General features: G+C 33.8%; 4 non-coding genes across 4 annotated transcripts; all 4 read right to left on the bottom strand.

The window, feature by feature from the left end:
* Nucleotides 1-1,912: 1,912 nt before the first annotated feature.
* Trnag-ucc (transfer RNA glycine (anticodon UCC)) lies at nucleotides 1,913-1,984 on the bottom strand. The gene has a single exon. It is a non-coding gene; the product is annotated as a tRNA-Gly (tRNA).
* Nucleotides 1,985-2,940: 956 nt separating this feature from the next.
* Trnag-ucc (transfer RNA glycine (anticodon UCC)) lies at nucleotides 2,941-3,012 on the bottom strand. The gene has a single exon. It is a non-coding gene; the product is annotated as a tRNA-Gly (tRNA).
* Nucleotides 3,013-3,663: 651 nt separating this feature from the next.
* Trnag-ucc (transfer RNA glycine (anticodon UCC)) lies at nucleotides 3,664-3,735 on the bottom strand. Its single transcript has one exon. It is a non-coding gene; the product is annotated as a tRNA-Gly (tRNA).
* Nucleotides 3,736-7,986: 4,251 nt separating this feature from the next.
* On the bottom strand, nucleotides 7,987-8,058 carry Trnag-ucc (transfer RNA glycine (anticodon UCC)). Its single transcript has one exon. It is a non-coding gene; the product is annotated as a tRNA-Gly (tRNA).
* Nucleotides 8,059-23,373: the final 15,315 nt, after the last annotated feature.

Genomic DNA, 23,373 nt, shown 5'->3' with positions numbered 1-23,373 from the left:
CCGAATCCTCCAATCAACGTCGCTCAGTTGGCGTTGGCGCTGGATAAGGAATGGAATCGTATACCAAAGAGGAGGGTTAATAACCCGATCAATTCAATGCACAAAAAAGTTCGTGCAGTTACTGCAGCTCGCGGGGGGCATGCACGATATTGATGGGTCCAGAACGCACGTCATTTTGAGTGGGGTACTCTTGAATCAACGTCAAATTTGAAAAGTTTACTTAACGTACACGAATTAAATTCTCGTAGATGACAGAGTGGTCCACTCTCTTCCAGTTACACCATAATTACATTCTAAAGCCCTTTTCTATTTTCCGTATTTGACCTGGAAATTCCTAATTGCGTTTCTTTTCCCTCTCAGTATGTGATATTTTTCTATACATCTTTAAATCAGAAGTCAGCTAACATCTCTTGAAACAAATTATTATCGGTTCATGCTTATTTTACGGCATGATAATTCTTTAGGTGTATGTTGACCTTGCTTTCTATTTTCATCAGTAATATCTTACAGGTATCGTTATCTGTGATTGATAGCGAAAAATCTGCTAGGTAACTCTGATCAGAGTCTGAAAAAAGTTTCTTCCATGAAGAAAGCAACTATGTTGACCGTTACACCACCGACGCCTTGTTTGATCGGGGACATCCTCTTTCGTCGGATTCAAATCGTTAACCAGTGTGATTTCTTTTGAACGTTTGTGTCCAGGTCATATCATCCTTTAAGGAATCAGCGTGGTCAAAAGCCTGAGAATGACATCATCAGACAAATCCGTAGCAGGTTCACACACTGTATTTATGTGTTGTAACATTGAAATCAGGACACCTGTCGTCATGGCAATTATTACCACAAACGTTATTCCCCGGTAAAACAGAGGTTGGATACTAAGATGAGAAAAAAGGTTTTATACCTATAACAATTAAAGGCCTTGGTTTATATAACATAGATCTTGCTTTTCACCATTGAGTCATCATTGTAGTATAGATCAAGTGCTTGAGGAGTTGAAATATCTGACAAAATCATGGTGACTTTCACACCAACGACGATGTTAACTTCACATATTTTTTTTCTGTCATTTAGATCTAAAAAGAATTTCGCTGGTACAAGTTAAGTTTCCGGGTTAGTAGTCCAGCTACCACGTTCAGCCGGTATAAGGGATTTTAATCTCGAAATAGAAATATTATTAGTCTATAAGACAGCTCACGTGTTTATGACTAGTTGTCAAATCCTTATCAATGTGAATGTCTGAAATCACACTTACTCATATTAAACGTCATTTCATATCAGCACCATATTTTGTATGACTTCATCAACATGTTACTATCGAAGTGACAGTCATCAAGTCGTTTACTAAACACTTTTATATTCAAATACATTTTCTATTAATATGTTGCGACAATGATACATTCTAAATATGCGTATTGATTGAACTACATGAATTGTCAATGTGAACATACCATTGAGAATGCCTTTTTGTTATATCAATACATCGTTGGTGACCGGCAGTCGATCATAGTACAGTAAACTATATAACAGAAACGTCTCATTCTTAATTCGTCAGGGATAATCATGACTTCGCCATCTGGAACATTACATGGTAAAACTATATGTATAGGCGAATAAACCTGATTGGTCTAGAGCGGGATTCAAGAAAAAACACTGACCAATAACATGTTTCTTTTCAGATAACAAAGGAGCGACACCAAACTTCAAAGCCAATAGAACACACTTCTTTATAAATTATTTATATTTTTCTTGATTTTGTGAATCGAGAATCCAGAATGATTCAAATTGATTATATCGCTTTCTATTCAAACAAATAATTAGCAGGGAGATCTTACTTTTTGTCATAATAATTTAAATTTTGTATTCTATTGGGGAAGAGGGGAATGATATTATGCAGCAACAAAAAGCAATTTGCGTCGGCCGGGAGTCGAACCCGGATCGACTGCTTGGAAGGCAACCATGCTGACCGTTACACCACCGACGCCTTGCTAAATGCAAATATCCTTTTTCTTTCGCTTCAGATATCTTGCCATTGTCAAACTTGTTTAAATGTTTGTTTCCGGGTCATTTCATCCCCTGGAGAATCGTCTAGGCCATTAGACCGTGATTGATAGCATAAGACAAACCCACTGTGTACAACATACTAGGATCACACATCACATTTGTATGTTGTAACATCGAGACGCCTGTTGTCATGGAAATCACTCCTAAAAACGTGCTGTTAGACGCCAGTAAGGTCACTGAAAACCACTTGAAAAGTTTACATTTACCTAATACTAACAGAAAATATCAAACAATTGTTATGTGATGATATATATGGTGATGACTTACGATCCCATCAACAGTACTTACATGTACGTATGTGATGAAAGCTGTTAAGAGACGCTAGATTTTTTCACTACTCATTTTTCTTTCTGAATAAAGTTATCATTGTGGTATGGATCCAGTGATCGTTTTTTTAAGTACATTATAAAATAAATGTACGACTGCTTGGAAGACAATGCAGACCGTTACACCACAGACGCCTTGTTTGATCAGGGACATCCACTTTCGTCGGATTCAAATAATTAACCAGTGTACATTCTTTTGAACGTTTGTGTCCAGGTCATATCATCCTTTGAAGAATCCGCATCCTAAAACGAAAGCAAGGTTAATGATACCGAAACCAACGGAATCAAAATCTCCAATACATCATGTTGGCGACAATCACACTTCTTTATCCTGTATCTCTTGACATAATTATCGTTTCCTGCTTATTTTCAGCATCATAATTCTATAGGTGTATGTTGACCATGCTTTCTCTTTTCATTAGTAATATCTTACAGGTATCTTATTCTGTTGTCAACAACTGACGCCAAGACGATGGTGATTAATTTGGGGAAAACAGTGTTTTATTTGGTATTTTAACGCCTAATATGATGATTATTGCAAAAGATAGTGTGCGTCGGCCGGGAGTCGAACCCGGATCGACTGCTTGGAAGGCAACCATGCTGACCGTTACACCACCGACGCCTTGACATGAGAGAAATTCTTCTTTCCTCGGATTAAAATATTTCAGTATTTTTTTTATTTGACGTTTGTTTCCGTGTCATTCGATCCTCTGGAGAACCAGCTAAGTTTGTACATTTGGGTGTAGTAATATTTAAATCAAGACATCCGTTGTCATGGTACTCACCAACACATACATGTTACCTAAAGTTTTATATCAACTTCTATTGATAGAGTCCTGAATCATCTCATGAAAGGAATCCCCTCATTATAATGATTTAAATCCGAATAATCAGCATATTTCACCTCAAATGGGAAAATTTGGTTGGGTTCTTATTGTGACATAAATATAACACAATTTCTATATGATGTCAATTAGTGGAGAGCACTGACGATCCCATTATCACAAGTTTAGTACATGGATGTAATATTGTTCTGTCTATACGTGGATAAGGCGAGTCAGTGATCAATGTTATTGTATTGATGTGATTGCACCAGGTAAAACGGTGATTGGAAAATTTCGGTTGTAAACAACGCGGGTTTTTTTGTAAGAATTATAAGGTGATGACTAGTTCTAATATACAATCGTTTTCCATTCTTCAATGACTAATTATTGTCCTATTAATCCAATGTTCGAGGTTTTGAAATATGGAACAAAATCATGTAAAATAAATGTGCGTCGGCCGGGAGTCGAACCCGGATCGACTGCTTGGAAGGCAACCATGCTGACCGTTACACCACCGACGCCTTATCTCTGCAGTATTTTTTGCCATTTAAATCTGAACAGAAATTTGCTGGTAACAGTAAAGTTTCCGGAGCAGCAGCCCAGTTGCCACGTCAGCCGGTAATAGTACGTGTCAATCTCAGCACATTTATTCTGTCTGTAAGATAGTTCCTGTGCTATTTACTAGTTGTCAATTTCTTGTAAAGAAGGAACGCCAGGTTATATAATTATGTATCAATATATATGTAATGATGTGTGGAGTTAGTGGTTTGCCTACTATAAAACAGCACCTTTGTAAAATCAGGTTTTTCTCGTTCCACCTTCCAGTGTTTGTATTATACTCCTCAGCTGTAGCTGTTCTATATTTATTGTAATTATATTGGTAACAAATTAACATAAGACATTTTATCAAATTTAAGTCGAACAGATTAAAATGAATGTCTGACATCACACTTACACACACTGAACGTCACGTCATATCAGAAACGTATTTTGTAGTACGACATGAGATTGTAGGTATTGAGGGAGTCAATTCGTTCACTTAATACTTGTTTTAAACTAATATTCAGATATTGTTTACTTTGTTTGATAGTATGTTTCATATTGTTTTCCCAATTTCCTGTGTTCGAGAGTATGTTTCATATTGTGTTCCCAATTTCCTGTGTTCGAGAGTATGTTTCATATTGTGTTCCCAATTTCCTGTGTTCGAGAGTATGTTTCATATTGTGTTCCAAATTTCCTGTGTTCGAGAGTATGTTTCATATTGTGTTCCCAATTTTCCTGTGTTCGAGAGTATGTTTCATATTGTGTTCCCAATTTCCTGTGTTCGCTGGTTTCTTCAGTATATTTTTGCTATATGTTTTACATTTGCTGGTTTGTTTAGTTGATTTAATTCTATATATATTGCTTTCTTGTTATTAATGCTTTCATCAGTTCATCTGAATTAATAATAATAAATCCATTTGAATAAATGGCACCATACATTTTACCATAATTTTCATTCTATTACACCTTCATTAAAAAATATCACACCTTTAATCAATAATATCAACAATATCACACCTTTAATCAACAATATCACACCTTTAATCAACAATATCACAACTTTAATAAACAATATCACACCTTTAATCAACAATATCACACCTTTAATCAACAATATTACACATTTCAATCAACAATATCACACCTTTAATCAACAATATTACACATTAAATCAACAATATTACACCTTTAATCAACAATATCACACCTTTAATTAACAATATTACACATTAAATCAACAATATTACACATTAAATCAACAATATTACACCTTTAATCAACAATATTACACATTAAATCAACAATATCACACCTTTAATCAACAATATTACACATTAAATCAACAATATTAAACACATTTAAATCAACAATATTACACCTTTAATCAACAATATTACACACCTTTAACCTCAACAATATTACACCTTTAACAATCAACAATATCACACCTTTAACACCTTTAATCAACAATATTACACCTTTAATCAACAATATTACACCTTTAATTAACAATATTACACATTAAATCAACAATATTACACCTTTAATCAACAATATTACACCTTTAATCAACAATATCACACCTTTAATCAACAATATTACACCTTTAATCAACAATATTACACCTTTAATCAACAATATTACACATTAAATCAACAATATTACACCTTTAATCAACAATATCACACCTTTAATCAACAATATTACACCTTTAATCAACAATATCACACCTTTAATCAACAATATTACACATTAACCTTAATTAAATCAACAATATTACACCTTTAATCAACAATATTGCACAATTTAACCTTTAATCAACAATATTACACATTTAATCAACAATATTACACCTTTAATCAACAATATTACACATTAAATCAACAATATTCACACAATATTACACATTAAATCAACAATTTAAATCAACAATATTACACCTTTAATTAACAACAATATCACAACAATATCACACCTTTAATTAACAATATTACACATTAAATCAACAATATCACCTACCTTTAATTAACAATATTACACATTAACACATCAACAATATTACACATTAAATCAACAATATTACACCTTAAATCAACAATATTACACATTAAATCAACAATATTACACATTAAATCAACAATATCACACCTTTAATCAACAATATTACACCTTTAATCAACAATATTACCTTTAACACATTAAATCAACAATATTCCACATTAAATCAACAACAATATTACACCTTTAATTAACAATATTACACATTAAATCAACAATATTAAACACATTAAATCAACAATATTACACCTTTAATCAACAATATCACACCTTTAATCAACAATATTACACCTTTAGTCAACAATATCATACCTTTAATCAACAATATTACACATTAAATCAACAACAATATTACACCTTTAATTAACAATATTACACATTAAATCAACAATATTACACCTTTAATCAACAATATTACACACCTTTAATCAACAATATTACACATTAAATCAACAACAATATTACACCTTTAATCAACAATATCACACCTTTAATCAACAATATTACACATTAAATCAGCAATATTACACATTAAACTCTCCGTATGATGAAGTTTTATACATTGTTCTTCATATCTATATAGGAAAGTTTAACTTATGTGATATTGGTAGAATCCTTATTTGGTTGTACTATGTGTTTTCACTGTTTGTACATTGTGGTGTTACACCACCGACGCCTTCGCTTCTTGTAACTTTAGACGTTTAAATCTAAAAAGAATTTCACTGGTATCGGTGTAATTTCCGGCTAGCATCGCAGCTGCCACGTCAGCCGGTAAGGGGATGTTAACCTCAACAGAGGAATACATTTAGTCAAAAAGACAGCTACCGTGTTTATAAGTAGTTGTCAATTCCTTAACAATAAATAACGACAGTATTATTAATATGTAGCAATATGTATCGATGTAGTGATGTGTGTAGTTGATTGTCTGTCTACATTTAAAAAGAAACCTTTGTGACCAGATTCATCTTTTCTCCTCCCAACTTGGTGTATGTGTATTATAATGTTTTAGTTCTCTTTCTTGGTGTGTAGATCTTCGTTGTAAATAGGACTGAGCCCAGGACTGTATGTTTAAGAAGTTTATTGGTGTGTGGACATACGGATGCACGTGCTAGAGATGAATGTTTAATATAATTTCTTACCAGCTTTTATAGAGATGGACAAGGAAAATAAATGTTACATTATATAAGAAATTACATGCACCACGCCAACATGTTAGATATACTGATATAAGATTGGAGTACTTAATAAGGATAACATATTTATTATCCAGGTAACCAGGTAAATTTGACATATAATGTGTGTGAACTTTTTTGTGTACATACAATGAAAAAATGCAAAAATAAAATAAATATAAAAAAAAAAAAAAAAAAATTTGACATATAATGACCAAAGGCTAAATAGGTAATGACCATAGGATCGTCAACCAGACACAAACCTGTATGTGTGACATGTGTATATCCTTAGGACATGTTGAACAGAATGATATTGATAAAGAATTTATTAGATTTTCCAAAATATTTAATCATAAAATACCAAATTATGCTTCACTTCGTCCCTTTGTCACAAATTATTTCAAATTACATTATTCTGCATATCTATATAAAAAGGTGCGTTTAACTGTTGGGTCATTGGTAGAATCCTTCTTTGGTTGTAATATATGATTTTTGCTGTGTATAATGTCGTGTGGTTTAAAATATATGCAAGCACTTGATATTCATTGGAAATCCACCCATATGGGAATCTTAACATAATGATTTAATTTTCGTTTAAAAACGAGAAGAATATGATTAAGACCGAAACCGCCGGCATACTCATGGACATCGGAACTATATATTTCTCAAAGAGATCATGTTGGCAACTATAAGAATTTCATCCTGTATATTTTTAAACAAATGATTAGCTGTTCCTACTTACTTTTCGGTGTGACAATTTCATCTATTTATCTAAACAGACTCATGAGCTGACTGTAACTACTCGTCTATCTAGAAATATTCCATAGGCATCGTATGACTTGGAGAGAAAAGAAAAGACATCATCTACCTGTCTAGATTTAAAGTTTAATTACTTCATTCAAAAAGTTTTAACGAACCTTGTTATGGGTGTTTATCTGTTTGTTTTGGAATTGTTATTGTTGTTCATTGTATTTTAAAAATTGTGAAAAAAAATAGCTGTGCGTCGGCCGGGAGTCGAACCCGGATCGACTGCTTGGAAGGCAACCATGCTGACCGTTACACCACCGACGCCTTATATTTATCATATTCTTCGTCAGTTAAACACGGTGAAAGGATCGTGCTGTTATATCCTAATGCTTCCGGGTTAGCGGTCTCACCATTGCCACGTTAACAGGTTGTAGATATTGTACCAGTATTAGTGGGGAGCACACAGAACCACACACTATATATAAATAGCCCTTGATAGTAAACATCATTTATTTACGTACACATCGCTTTTGTGATTTTTCTTGTTTTATGTAGTGCAATGGATGACTCCATTGAAGCTGCTCACTTTGTTGTTTTGGCCTTCATTTCAGAGAGATGATACCATATACAATGTAAGTAGCTTGATTTAAGGGCCCTGATATATTAGTTTGGTTTACATCTGTTTACTGCTTGCGACATGTTAGCTGAAAGTCAAACAATATCTTACAAAATTATTGATTCAAGATTGGTGCCTTCATCTTTATAAAATATAACTCTAATGATTGTACAAAATAGCCACAAATAGAAAGCACCTTTCAGTTATTATCGTAATTAAAATAAGATACGACGGAAGTTATATTTATAATGCTTATGAAATAGATATATTACCAACGTGAAACTAATTTTCAAAGGATTTGTCCTCGTGTCATAGCTTTTGAGGCTTGCAAAATCATCTGTCTAGTATATGTGGTTCTAAGTTTTCAACATTTGTAATAAATTATCTATTTGTACTTCATTATATTTCAGCATGGTTGTGTTTCATCGGCGACTTTTAGTTAAGCTATGTTTTTCAAACTATCTATATTTGAAAATGAAGTACTAGACATTAATCAGTCAGGAATATATCAGAGATATACAGAAAACCATGAAAAGTATTACTCTTTTAATCTCGATTGAATTGCAGCAATAACAAGTTAATATTGGTATTTTTGTTTATTTTTTTCTCTCTCTTTTATCAATCTCAAAATTTTATAAAAGATATCATGCAGTTTTAAGATCGGCTTCGTTATGCATCCATGATGTTTTTCATCTATTCACCGAAAATAGATTTTGGTATATGCCTTTGCTGTTAATGAAAATCACGCTAACTAATTTTTGAGAGCACCGGAAACTCCCAGTAGCGACATACCTTTCAGATAAAGATGTTGCCACCACAGGCCGTGTTTGTATCCGAGCTATATAAACGCTTGGCGTGTGTAAATAAATGGAATGTTTGAATATCAACCAAACGTTCTATTGCTTTATGTACACTACACATCTGCTGATCAGAGTTCGATCACAAAGGAATTTACAGTAGTCATTATATAGTTCCCTCAATTGCAAAAGTAATTGGTGGAATTAAAGACACAAATTGAATATTCTTGCTGTCTTTATCAATTTTGTTCTTTTCGCTGTTAGTGATAACATTTCACAACATGCGATTGATAGCGTTAGCGTATCATATGTATATTCTGAAACGAGCAAATATTCAAGTAATTTTGTTTCGTTAGCCCCAATATGTATTCCATATCGAATAAAAGATGTTCACAAGTGAGATTTTTTTCTGTCGATGACAAAAATGTTTGAGATCTTACAAAGTGTTCTTTTTTAAGTATTTAGAATGACTTGCAAGAGTTGACCGGGTGAAAGGGAATCTATTTTGTATCATAAAATGATATCATACAATTCTAAGATAGAGTTACTAGAAAACGTCCAAAAAGAGAGAGGTTCTCTCTTTAACAATACATAGATTTTATCTATAAAAAAAGACCCGTGTTTTATGACATTTCCAGATTGTAAGAGAGAACTTCTAACGGTTCTTCGTTAGAATCACGCAAACTACAAAAAACAGGCTGACCGAAATCTGGTCACTATATACATGCTGAAACAATGAAATACAAACATCTATCTGCTATGTATGCTACTGATCCAGACAGTAGTGTATATGGTATATATCAATGACACGTCTGTAAATAAAAGGAAAGACTTATCAGGGCTACAACTGGTAGGATCAAAGATATTTCTTGTATTAGAACAGTAAGAAATATCAAATATCATTGAGAGTAGTTAAATATCATTATATTTTCATTATTATTTAAACCTGATGTTTGATGCAGATGTTGTATTTTTCAAAGTCTTACTAAGTATCTCTTTGATGCATTCACCATCTTAAACGTGTGAATTGACCTACCCGCACACCTTGAGATTGTTGAGCATTTTTCTTTCACACTGTTATTCCAAAAACAGTATATAGAGAAAATTCCTTTGATCAGTACTTGTGAAAAATATCAATTTCTACTCAACTCTATAAGATACATACGCACCTGTTATTCAACACGAAACAAAGACTATCTTGTCTATTACCTTTCTCACAACTTCCGTTGATGCCAGTTTACAAATGCCGCTTTGCCTAATTGCTTGTGATATTATCAAGGTTCCGTGGGATAATATAGTCTTTTTATAATTCAACATGAAGGAAATAACGCATGTAACTCATGATTTTTTCTGACTGGACAAGATCAATGTATTACAATATAATGTGTCTTCCAAATATATATTTATACATTTATAATGACCAACCTGGTAATATCTATAACACAACAATCACAAAACGAGTTCATGATGTATAAACTAAACCTATAAATTATCTGTCAGAGAATGCTTAGAGATTACTGTCAAATTCTTGAATTAATCTTACGATTTAGCCTTCGAGGATTGTATTTACAGCAAATAATGTAATAAAAAAGAAAACACCCAAAATTCCGTGAAAAAATACATCTTAATAAATCACAGAAAAGCGGTGGCATTTATTGAAGACCGTAAAATGTTAATATTTCCAACATCGTATTCCGCTAAATATTGCTTTGTCAGTGTTTTTGTGTTCTTCCAGGTAATATATTTTCAGGGTAGAAATCTCGCACTATGTCCTAGTCTGAGGCACAATTCATTCACCAAAATAGTTTCCATGTAAAGTGTGCCTGTCAATGGTGGTTTGCCTATCAACCCTTTCACTGCCTGTGTCTGTTGATTTCAAGCCAAAGGGACACTGAAAAGCCGAAGAACTCGTAAGCGTCGACTACAAGTGACCTGCAGGATCCGTGGCTTTCTTTCCTCTCGCCAAATGAACAAAGGGACATTGTAGAGACCTAAATTGATCTCAATGTAACACTTGAGATCTTGATCCTTTCCTCTCTTTCATGTCTGCCCTTCTTTCTGTGCTTTATTTTTCTACTTTTGGTGCCACTCTTGACATCCGTTCTCGTATGACCCTTGTTGTTGGCGTCCCTCTTGACATCCGTCCTCATATGAATCTGGCTGTTGGTGCCCCTCTTGACATCCGTCCTCATATGAATCTGGCTGTTGGGGTCCCTCTTGACATCCGTTCTCGTATGAATCTGGCTGTTGGTGTCTCTCTTGACATCCGTTCTCATATGAATCTGGCTGTTGGTGTCTCTCTTGACATCCGTCATCATATGAATCTGGCTGTTAGTGTCCCTCTTGACATCCGTTCACATATGACCCTTGTTACTATTGTCCCTTTTGACATCCGTCCTCATATGAATCTGGCTGTTGGTGTCTCTCTTGACATCCGTTCTCATATGAATCTGGCTGTTGGTGTCTCTCTTGACATCCGTCCTCATATGAATCTGGCTGTTCGTGTCTCTCTTGACATCCGTTCTCATATGACCCTTATTGTTGGCGTCCCTCTTGACACCCGAATTCATATCGCCCTGGCTGTTGCGAGGACGTTCAACCTTGTAAAACAAAACCAAACGAATACTCATACAATCCATTTGGTAGCCATGTTTGTAACCACGGACAGCCATATCTTGTTGACCACTTCATTCCTTCATTCCTGTGACAAAAATGAGAGCGACGCAGTGATGATAAAGTAAAGCTCAATTTAGGTGAGCGATCTTTTACCTTCAAAAGCAAATGATCTTTCCATATGAGGATTGTACAAGACACAAGCGAAAAAAAAACCTTTCAATACAAATGTAACAACTAAAGTAGATCCAAATAATAAGTAAAACTGCACCATGCAGCTGTTTTGCCTTTATAGGAATCGTCAGTGATAAAAAGACTTATATTTTGAAACTTAGTAGGCGACTGAGGGATTGATCAAAATAAATTGCAAAATTAGAGGGAAAGGTGAACAGTCCTTAGTTCAATAATAACTCAAGAGGTACAAGAAAGAATTACTTGGAAAAGGGAAATGTAATATTTTGGAATTCGGCCGTTTTAGATTCACAAGTTTCATGGTTATAGATGGAAACGGATGGAAATAAATGTGTATAACCTATACCTTTAAAGCACCTGTCAGACAATGCTCAGCAGTCCAGAGATTACTGTCACAATCTTGAATTGATCTAATGATTTAGTTTGATTTTCTACCCGGAGATAAGGAAAACGAATGTGACACACGACGCTGATTTCGCGGCGGTCTGTATTTACAATGGAAATAATGTGACACGTGTGAAAATGAAATAGCCTTAAAGCTAACATGGATTATAGTGTATGACATATATTTAGATTTAAAAGAAATTTAGAGAAGTTCTAGGATCAAAGTTTTCTTAAAAATGTTCTTAATTCTGATGTATAATTGTACAATCATCATCAGACCTATATCATATGCTATCTTAGAGCACCGAACACTTTCCTGAGATGCTTTGGTCGTTAAAAGCCATTTTGAAATCCTGATACATGATATAGGTGTCAATTACTTTCAGTTAATTAGTATGAATTCATAGTTAAAAGTATATTGTTGTGATAACTTGCTATAGAAATGCGAAGCATTGTAAATAGACTTTCCATTAAGTGTACTTCCGTCTCTTAGAACTATCCAAATCACAATACTGAAATGAAATGAAAGCGATGCAAATAAAGATGTTGAATACAAGGAATAATAAAAACTCTACATCTAATTGGGTTCTTTTCGTTTATACTACCTATGATATAACATACAGTCCGTGAATAAAATCTAAAAACTGATATGCATTGTTTGACTGACCCAGATTTCAGGAGGCATGTTGGCTAGTGGAGGACGTAAGGAAATCCTGCATAGTTGGACAGATTTGTCCACATCACATGGCGTAAGACAAGGGGATCATACATATAGCGTGTGATTACGTATCCCACTGCGGCATTCAATCACTCAACCACTGGCTGTTTTGAATCCTACAGTAATTCCAATTTGTAAGGATGAATATTCTTTTACAGATACCAAATATCTAATCTAGAAATCATCGTAAATACCAATCTCATTATCGGTCTATAAATTTATTTATGAAAGAAGTCCGCGTGATATTTTCTACTGTGTATGGTATTTGCAAAACCTGGTAAGACAAGTTTCTCTGAACTTTCAGAGAAAAACCAATTCCTTCTTACAAAAATATTCATTTCAACGAAAATATTACAAATTAACAAAAACAGTGCGTCGGCCGGGAGTCGAACCCGGATCGACTGCTTGGAAGGCAACCATGCTTTTTTTTTTTTTTTTTTTTAAATTAATTTTAATGTACCAGCAAATAGGGCCTACGGGGTTGGTGCCCCGGAGGTTCCTCACAGTGCATATATAGATCGATGACAATATCATAGCTTACATAATATGGTAATCAAATAATCATTAAAAAACAATACATGTCGGTCTCTTCGAATGTGAAATAGTGTGTATTTTATCATTCCATCAGATTGAATAAAAATAGAATGTGTCTTTAATCTAATAAAGGCTTTATAATACACACCCTCAAATATTGCGTTAACATAATTCACAATGACAGTACTAAATTTCTTTCTGAAGAATTATTCTTCTCTAACAAGTGATTATTCTGTACCATGTATTTGGCAAAAAGAAACAGTTTATTGGTCACCTTGTAGTAAATTTGTACGTAGTCAAAATATTTACGAAGAGTATACATAAAAAAATTCCTCAAATCAACCTTTGACATTTTATTCACTACAAGATTTCTTCTTTTAAAAATACAAAAACGGACTACACCTAACAAGAAGTTGAGGAAAAAATGATTTGTTCCTTTAATTTTTCTAGTGTAACCAAAAAGAACCAGCTTCCTAAGAGACACATCAACAATATAAGTGGGGTTAGCATCCTTAAGCAACTTCCTTGTTAACATATCAATATAATCTAAGAAGTCTGACAGTTCCGAACATTCAAAGTACATATGTTGTAATGTTTCCTTTTTTATATTACACACGAGACAAACATCACTATCTACTTTACCAATTTTCATCAACTTGTCCATAGTAAAAATAGAATTGTGGACAGTGCGAAAATGAACATCAATGATATCTGAGGGCAAAAAGGGCATATACATTATAGAAAAAACGGGCTTCAAATCAGCATTTTCAAAAATGTCTGACCAGTAATCTACCGCCTTTGGCTTTTTAAAACAACGTCTGATAAAACACGCATAAATCTCCCGAGTACCATGCTGACCGTTACACCACCGACGCTATATCTACACTGATAATTATATATTTTTTCGGTGACCATTTATCGGATATTTCCCCTTGGGCAAATGTGGTTACTGCACTGGTCATGTTCTTCCGTAGCTCTAGGCTGTTGAGATCTGTATGATATATCATTCTTTAGAAAGGTAAGACATTGATTTGAAAGCGATTTGTTCATGACATTGTACATATGTTCCATCATTCAATTGCACGTCAGATAGATATCACTATTGACATTAAATCAATGTTTGAAGCTACTAATACTATGAAAATGGTAAAACGTCCTGCAATCAACAACCACTGAGACAGGTCCAGATAGATTATCATATATTTGGATCTCTAACAGCTATTGTGACATGGAATGATAAAATCATTAAAGCAAGCAGAAACATATCCCAGAAAACATAGATAATTTAATGATTTATAGATTTAAGTTATATTTTGAGCAGTCTTATGACTATTCGTGTAAATATGGAGACTTTGTCAAGTAAATAACTTACAGTATTCAATAGCATAGTCTTCCCTTCTATCAGGTATGTAGCTTTATAAAACAATACGTACTAGCAAGTGATTATTGCTAATGAGGCACGCCCGTTACGTCAGACATGACAAACCAACCTTGTTATCAGAACTTAATCACGTATGAAGTACCGCGTTTGACCTTGTTAAATTACATATTGTTTGATGTGCTTGAGCCATATTTGAACTCCAGTTCACAGAGAGACCCAATAATTACCCAATCTCTTAATAATACATACGCAATGTGCACTTCAAACCTTTGGAATTTTTAATTATTAAATAAAAAGATAAAAATGTGCACTCGAAAATTAATTACATCTACCTACCAGTATCGTTGCTGTCCGTCTAATTAGTGCGACATGCCATGCCGTAAGTAGATACCCATCTTCTCTTTACTGCCCAGCTTTCTAATATCCCTCTACCAACAACAACAATAATAGCTCTATAAGCAATAAAGATATCAATTAATTTCCATTCCTTCGTAGATTCCAGAAGGTCGATTTGACATGTCAGGAAAGCTGAGAGGTTCCGGGTACATCGCGATGAAAAGTCCAACTGAACACGGAAAGAAAAGTTGTTGATGAACTTGATGATAAATATCTATAAAAAATATATTTAATCTGACTCATTGCGTAAAATTTTCAAATATCTGCAAAAAATCGACTGGATGGGCTCCACGGTCGGTGATGAAAAACAAAATTTGTAGACAGTTATGAACAATGTTTTATCTGTTTGAACATATTTGACAAATATACAGGAATGTATCTCATTAAAGATTTTGTTAGAAACTGTATACGTACACTTATATACCTCCATCAGCAATGATTCAACTTCATCTTGTTTTGTATGTAAGGATACCGATTTTTTTTTTTTTTTTTTTTATAAATTTGAGCAATAAATGTCCTGTTTTCTTGTCACCTGTTCGGACACAGAATAAGCGAAGGTTGAATAATTTGGCTTTCCATCAGATGTCTTCCTTTTACGTTCCGATCTTAGTCTCATTAGGTAGTTAACAGCTTTTGTCAGTAATTCTCACCAGAAAGCAGCATACAATGCTAGAATAATACGCAGAGTAAGCAAACAAAAATGGCGACGTCTTCTTAAGCGTTGTGTCAAAGTTATAAATGTAATCTAGATTTATCGTTTGCGAGGTTAAAGGTTTTGGAAGTAAAAATTTTGAAGTAAGTGGAAAATGCTTTTAGTTGCCATTTTGACATTAAACACCACAATTTTTATGCTTCATGGCAAAAATAAATTTACAGTCAACAGAATTGGTTAAGTATTGATATTTGGAAGCGTCTGTGCACAAGTGAATATCACCTTTGAAAACATACAAAGACTTATATACAGCTGTTAAGACATTTAATGATTTCTCAGTGATGCCAAGGAGGTAAATTGGTGAAATCTCAGAGGCTACTGAAATAAATTAAACTAGTGGACACTTTAGTTAAGATCAATGTAGTGTTAAATTTATCCACACCAATACAATATCTCTAACACTGCTGGAAGTTCATCTAAGATTTCACTTCCTTTAACCAAAAAGAAACAAAGAAATCAGAAGAGGACGATGGGGTTTGGGCATTCACGTGTTGTTGTTCTTTTTGAGTTAATTATCGATACGTTATGCTTGTAGGATTGGCGATAATAATTCCGTACGGTAGCTTTCATTCTATTTTCAAATATTATAATATAAATGTTTGCCAGTCATGTAATCCCCTGCTTACCTACGATGTGCGTGCCTTTTTGATTAATGACGAATACCTTTGTTGTCGCTGTATTGCAATATGCTCAAGTTTATAAATATTGAAGACGTATATTAATCATATCTAGTCGCGCTTTATTCTTGTGAAATGATAAATGTGAAAAATTGTTATCACTATTTCAGATCCCGGACAACTGAATGTAGTAATCTACAGTTTGCCTGAGAAAACAAAAGTGGAAAGGAAAATAGGATATTGATACCGCCCTGGTCGATCCTATCAGTTTATTATCGTTATTGCCAACACGGGTACGTTATGCGGGTGGATTTTAAACATGAATTCATTAATAACTATATAAGTCTTATACCAATCCATCACCACACAACGACCAAGTTGGCCTCCATCTGACTAGGAGTCCGTCACGAAATAAATAGAAGTACGTATGGCATGGATTAAGCCGACATATAACGTGTGATGGGTCAGTGGGAATATCGGTAATATAAGCTTAATCAACTGGTCATTTCATGGTTATCTAACACTTTTTCATAAAACAACATACAATTAACAATTATTCTTATTAAATTAAATTATTACCAATATTTAGTCTTTAAAATTTTACGTAAGTGTTTAGATTTATACAGCGTCATTGTAAGTGAATCTGGTCAGAAATGAGTGAGCATGCTGTATCGTATTTCTCTACTACAGAAAACATTCGATTACGACATCCGAATCCGATTATCTTGTCTGGATTCACGTTAAAGTACATGTGAACTCTAAAAACAGTCAACACGACAGACTTCAATCTTTCGAAGAAAGCAACTGGATAACTAGACTTTCACGTCATATCCGTGTGTATGTGTTACACTACATAATATTTCAATTATTTTATATTGATATGTATTTTTCTGTTGTCAGGTTAAGTAGAGGGCGGGTATTTATTGAAGAATATAACTATAAGACCAAGTAAATTGAACTGATCCTATGATATGTCATACTTACTGATCTCTGCCGTTATTATTTTACAGTTGTAGTTCATCCTATTGTTATTTTGACAATTGATTTTGACAATTTTCGGGAAACCTTGGCAATACAGTACTGTTTAAGCTGTATAAGACAGCAATCAAACCATCGGCAAATCTCACAAAATATGTTTCCAAGAGTAAACGTTATGTTGCTCGGTATGTTTCATGGTACAAAAATGGTAGGTTAGAAATATTTCCTTAAGTAAGGCTTGAAGATATTTTTTTATATATTTTACTTTAGTAAAATTGACCATAATTGGTTTTGATGACAAACTATGTCATGAATTTCCTATGGATCTGACAACTAAAGCGAGATAGAAAGAAGTATAATGAAAACCCTTCTGCATGTTGTTTATTACGTAAGGTTATTATGTTAAGTGCCGAGACTTACGAAGACATAATGACTAGAGAATACCAACATAGAATGATTTAATTTCTTAAATATCAAATCTGGTAGAACTTTAAACTACCAGGTAAAGATAACGGAGATATTAAAAAACACCTTTAGTTTCAGTACCTTACCACATACATATGTACCTGTACTGGATCGAGAGCTAATTATTCAAATATTCAACTTGTTTAATTGTCTTCTTTTTTGTAATATCTATTGATAATTACATCCAGGCTTTCGTATACCTGGAGACCTAAATTGTCTCGAGTGATAAATCTACGGGAATCAACCCACGCACTATACAAACTAAAGCTGATTTAAAGCGTTGACCAATTACCTGACGATGGGTTATCGATTACCGAGTTTTATTCACCTTGTACGTTTTCATGAATCTCCGTATAAATCTTCCTTTTAGTCATATATTTGCCCTAATTTATATTGATCTTCAGTTTTTATTATGATTATGTTGACAGGTTGGAATTTTCTCTGTAAATATTCAAACACACTAAGCAGTTTAAGTAACACGCGTATTTCAGCTATATAGAGACAATTGAAATAATCTGAAAGAGAAAGCATATCTAAACTCTAGAAGACATTTTACACACAAAAAAAGAAAAAAATAGGAAGTAGTACATTTAAATTCTTGATAAATGAAAGGAGCTAGGACATTATAATTCTAGACAAAGAAGCAAATACATTTGAACTCTAGCCAAAAAGAAGCATCATGCCGATATCAAGTCGAGATAAAAATATATCTGCATGCAAGTAATTAACAAAAATAAAATCTCAGCACGGAAAAGTTTAATTCCACAGATGTCATCGATACTCTTTATTGTGTATACTCGACTGAAAATATAGCTTGATTGATGAACATAGCCGTTAATGTAAAAAATATTTCATATATCATTGACATCAAATATGTATAGGTATATGTAGTAAAAACGTTGGGTAGCAGACTGGGAAATCTGATTTATACTCTCCATCAGACACTATTAACCTGACTATATACAATTGTCTTTTTAATTATTTCCAATAAACTTCTCAACAATCACGCCATATTCCAATAAACACATTAAAACTATATCGATACACATATTGTCAGGTAAAATCCCAATTGAATATTTGAATTGATTTATCATCAATATCACACTAGAACCAAAAGAGAAAGTTAGTATGTATAATTTAATTCTGATTCAGTTTAGTTTACAAGTAAACTAATTATATTTTCAATTGGTCGTTCGCCAGTTCAAACACCTGGCTTCAGACTTGGAAATAACTAATATTCTTACTTAGTTTGTGATGAGGAAACACCGCTTTAATCTACACACACACACACAAATATGTGTTATGGCTTTTCTTATGTGTTGAAGTCTCGGAATCATTCCTTTCCATCGGGAGGTATATATCAAGTGTGTTATATATAGTCTTACCAAATGCTTGTTTCTTTGGGATGTCCTTTACTGGATATCAGACGGTTCCTACCTATGAAGGAGCACGCTTGTGTCACGGCGCGTGTGTAACACAGTGGAATATGATACCGACGGCTTAGAATTTTATTAAGTTCACCTTCAGGAATTATTCTTTATAATCTTTCTAATTAATATAAAAGTTTAAAAACGAGAATTTCTTTTTTTTATGATTTTCTTTCTTCCGTAAATCAAACTGACCCCACAGTATATTAATCCAATGATATCAAAGATGTGTGTTTGAAAACACAAGCCTCAATATTGTGTCGGCTTGCTTCTTTTACACCTGTTGCTACTGGAGGCTATACTTGCAAAGGAGCAAAAACCTATTTTTCCCAAATACAATCAGTAACGAGACCTGCGGAAGATAATATGAAAATTGAAATAACTACGAAAAATTACATATGTGTACCTGCACCTACCGTTTCCAATAGGATGGGTGTATTTGGATTTAGTCCAAACATCATTGAGAGCGAGAGACATAAAAAGCGTATACTTGAGTATGCACATTACTTTAATACAGTCGTCTTGTCGGAGTCAATCTTGGTCAAAAAAGACCATCGCGAAAAATGTCTGTTCCTTATTACATTATCGATACCATCAAAATTGCTTTCACATAAACTAAGATGTCCCTTGTTGAAGCTCAGGTCTTAGAATGTGTCCCGAGACGATGTATATCGATGTTAAAACAAGTACTGATGGACCCCTAGGCACAAGGAAAGGCTCGGTCACGTAGATCTCAGCTTATCGCGTGTCACTCGCTCGGACATGGCAAAGCGAAACAATTTCAGATTTTAAACAATAACACGATAATCTTCCTTTGGTTTCCTTCAGATTCTTTTGATTCTTGATTTTATCTTATTTTCAAATATTGACGATGCGCCAACTTAAGACGGTCTAAATGACCATAAATAGCGCTGTGAGAATTAGCGGTAACCCCACGGACCGATTGCCCATCGCCTAGGGTATGCCTTAGATCAATTATTCAATATAATTATTTCTTCTGTGGTCATCCAAAACACTACAACAAAGGCGATATAATTAATTTCCATTGGATTTCTCCCGCTCGTGTTGATCAAACAAAAACTGACTAGCCCATAAACACCAAATTGAATATACAGATTCGACCAAAATTCATTCCAACACACTTCTGCCATTCATTATGTATCGGTATGTATTTATGAACAGATAGCGAGCGATAACGCATTGCCGCGAGTACAACGTCTTTAATTCTTCCCGTGCCTGTCGGCCATTTTTCAGTCTATTTCTTTAACAATGCCAGAAACAGATCAAAGGCGCCAACGTGTATATATATATATGCATTCATATATATACTAATTAAGATTAGGGCCTGCTGTCAAAGCTGTGGTGTTCCGTGATTGGAGGATATACCGGAAACAATAACAAATACGTTATGACAATATGTTACCATTAAGATTAATTATAATTAATGATCTTCGCCCATACAATACCTCAATATACTTAAGATACCTCATTTAATTATCACATCTTCCACCTGATACACAGGATTCAGGTAGTTATCTCAGCATTGCACATGTGCCATAATCTGTTCCAAACTCACTTTAATAATTACTCCGAGTACTTCCTTACCGGAACCCGCCCAAAGTCATTCAAACGAACGCTTTATTTAAATCGAGTCCATAAACTGTTTAGATTTTACTCTGTTAAAAAATTGCTGTTCCTTTATCCTATAAAGATGTTCGGATAACCTGTCGCTGATTCTGTATCACGAAATGAGCATGCGCAAGAATGGTTTTTACACCTGAGTGCCATTATTGGCGTCGTATTTAAAGTCTTTTCCTTGTCGACTTGTCACATGGCATCTGTGCGGGTGTTCTGTTTTATAGATTAAAATAATTTCTTAATGATCCAACAATTCGATTTACATCTTAAACACCGATCAGATTAAGAGTTATGCAGCGACGCCGAGAAAACGCTTTGAAGGTGAGAAGCTTACATTGGTGATAGTAGATATACCTGAAATGGTTAATATGTTTAGATTAAAAATCCTTTCTTCTTCAGATTTACGTACAAAAAGCTAAATTGTAAAAGATTGTTAAAGACTAAAAGAAATATTAAATCGGTAATTGTATAATGGGAAGTATCTATAGTAAGTTTGCACGTAAGATAAAGTGTGGTGTTTGTGTTACACTAGGATGGTAGGCAAATTAAACAAAGACTACTGACGTTGTTGCTAATGGAAAAAAAAGGAACCCGGTCATAAATAGAACACAAAATGTCATTAACCTGAATTCTTTATTAAATATCGATTCGGGGAAAAATAGAAATGAACACAAGCGTCCAACATCAACGCCCCAGGACAACGCATTAGTATAATACCGAACAAAACTTACATAAAGATACAGCCAGCAAAACGCAACAAAACACAAGACGTGATAATGGACAAGCTAGAGCTTTAACTGACCACCTAGAATATCTATCTTTATAAAGGACAAGATTACAACAGCATAACAATAAAATATTATATTATTGTACTGTCACATATCACATAAACTATCAACTACAGTCATTCCATACAGATGGTCAATGTCCAGCAGTATAAGATCATAGGTATATATAAAATGGTATAAAATCTAGAACCAGAGCTGTATCGGTGAAGCTACCACGATATAAATTCCTGAGGAATGGTATTCATAAAATGATTAGGATTATATTATACCACCATTCAAATTATAATTACACTCCACGAATTTAAGATAACCTTAGTTTTCATTAGTGATCTTTGTACAAAAGAAAGCCAGTGATATGCTTTATATTCTGTAGTGATATACTTTTAGGTCAACCTAATTCTTAAAACATGATGTATTTAAAAAAAAAAAAAAAACACACACACACAGAAAAAAAAAGAAAAAGAAAAAAAAACAAAAAATAAGTTTTTTTTAGAATTTTTCACAATGAAATTTCGATTTAATCCTCTCCCTCACCCCTCCTTTATATTGACCTTCAAGCATCTTCTTGTAGAAAAACAGTTTATCACAGAGTGGCCACAGAATGCCCCTCGTTAGCCTGCTAGCCTCTATTATAGACTACATTCCATTACATACTACAGAATTCATTTGTGCCATGAGTCATAACTATAGTGCACAGGCATAATTTCTATATCACCAAACTTTACAAAGAAAATTATTTTACATAATATTTTGTATAAACATTATGCTAATTATCAATTGAGATATCATCTCATTCTAGCTGAGAACGAAGAAAGACTTAAGTTATTTGAAGATCTACCGAACAAACCATTATGTTAAAGGTCACAAAGTTATAGCACACCAGCATCGTGACAGTCCGTGGTAAGGGACTTAACTCTGATGTTTCCCCAAGGAAAACCGGTTGTGAGAAGAAGACCTTCCTAGACGAGGTGTGGTAAATCTTTATCGAGGTTGACACAAGTTTTATCTATTTTACAGAAAGATAAAGACAAGATGAAGTATTGATTATAATTCATGATAAACTAAAGTCGATTTAAGGAATAATCGATCATGTCTCAATTATCTATGTACAACTATGGCTTCTTCCTCCGGGACACACTCTTGACAATGTTCAAGAAACCAACCTTCACTTATGACCTCTTCATATAAGTATTTCATATCGTCCATTTCTATCAAATACGTCGCCAAAATATTATATCGTCTTATCTTTGTATTGGTAAAGGACAAAAATGAGTTATTTAGGAACAACCCAGGAGCATGCAAACCCTAAGCTTGTCTCCACTGTGTCATAATTACAACAAAATAGAATTATATATGACCGTGTTCCCATGGGGTATATGTAAA

This window comes from Ylistrum balloti, unplaced genomic scaffold, assembly GCF_031769215.1.
Source record: "Ylistrum balloti isolate Yb309-2 unplaced genomic scaffold, AGI_CSIRO_Ybal_v1 Utg370368, whole genome shotgun sequence".
Lineage (NCBI taxonomy): Eukaryota > Metazoa > Mollusca > Bivalvia > Pectinida > Pectinidae > Ylistrum > Ylistrum balloti.
This window is presented reverse-complemented; position numbering and strand designations above follow the sequence as displayed.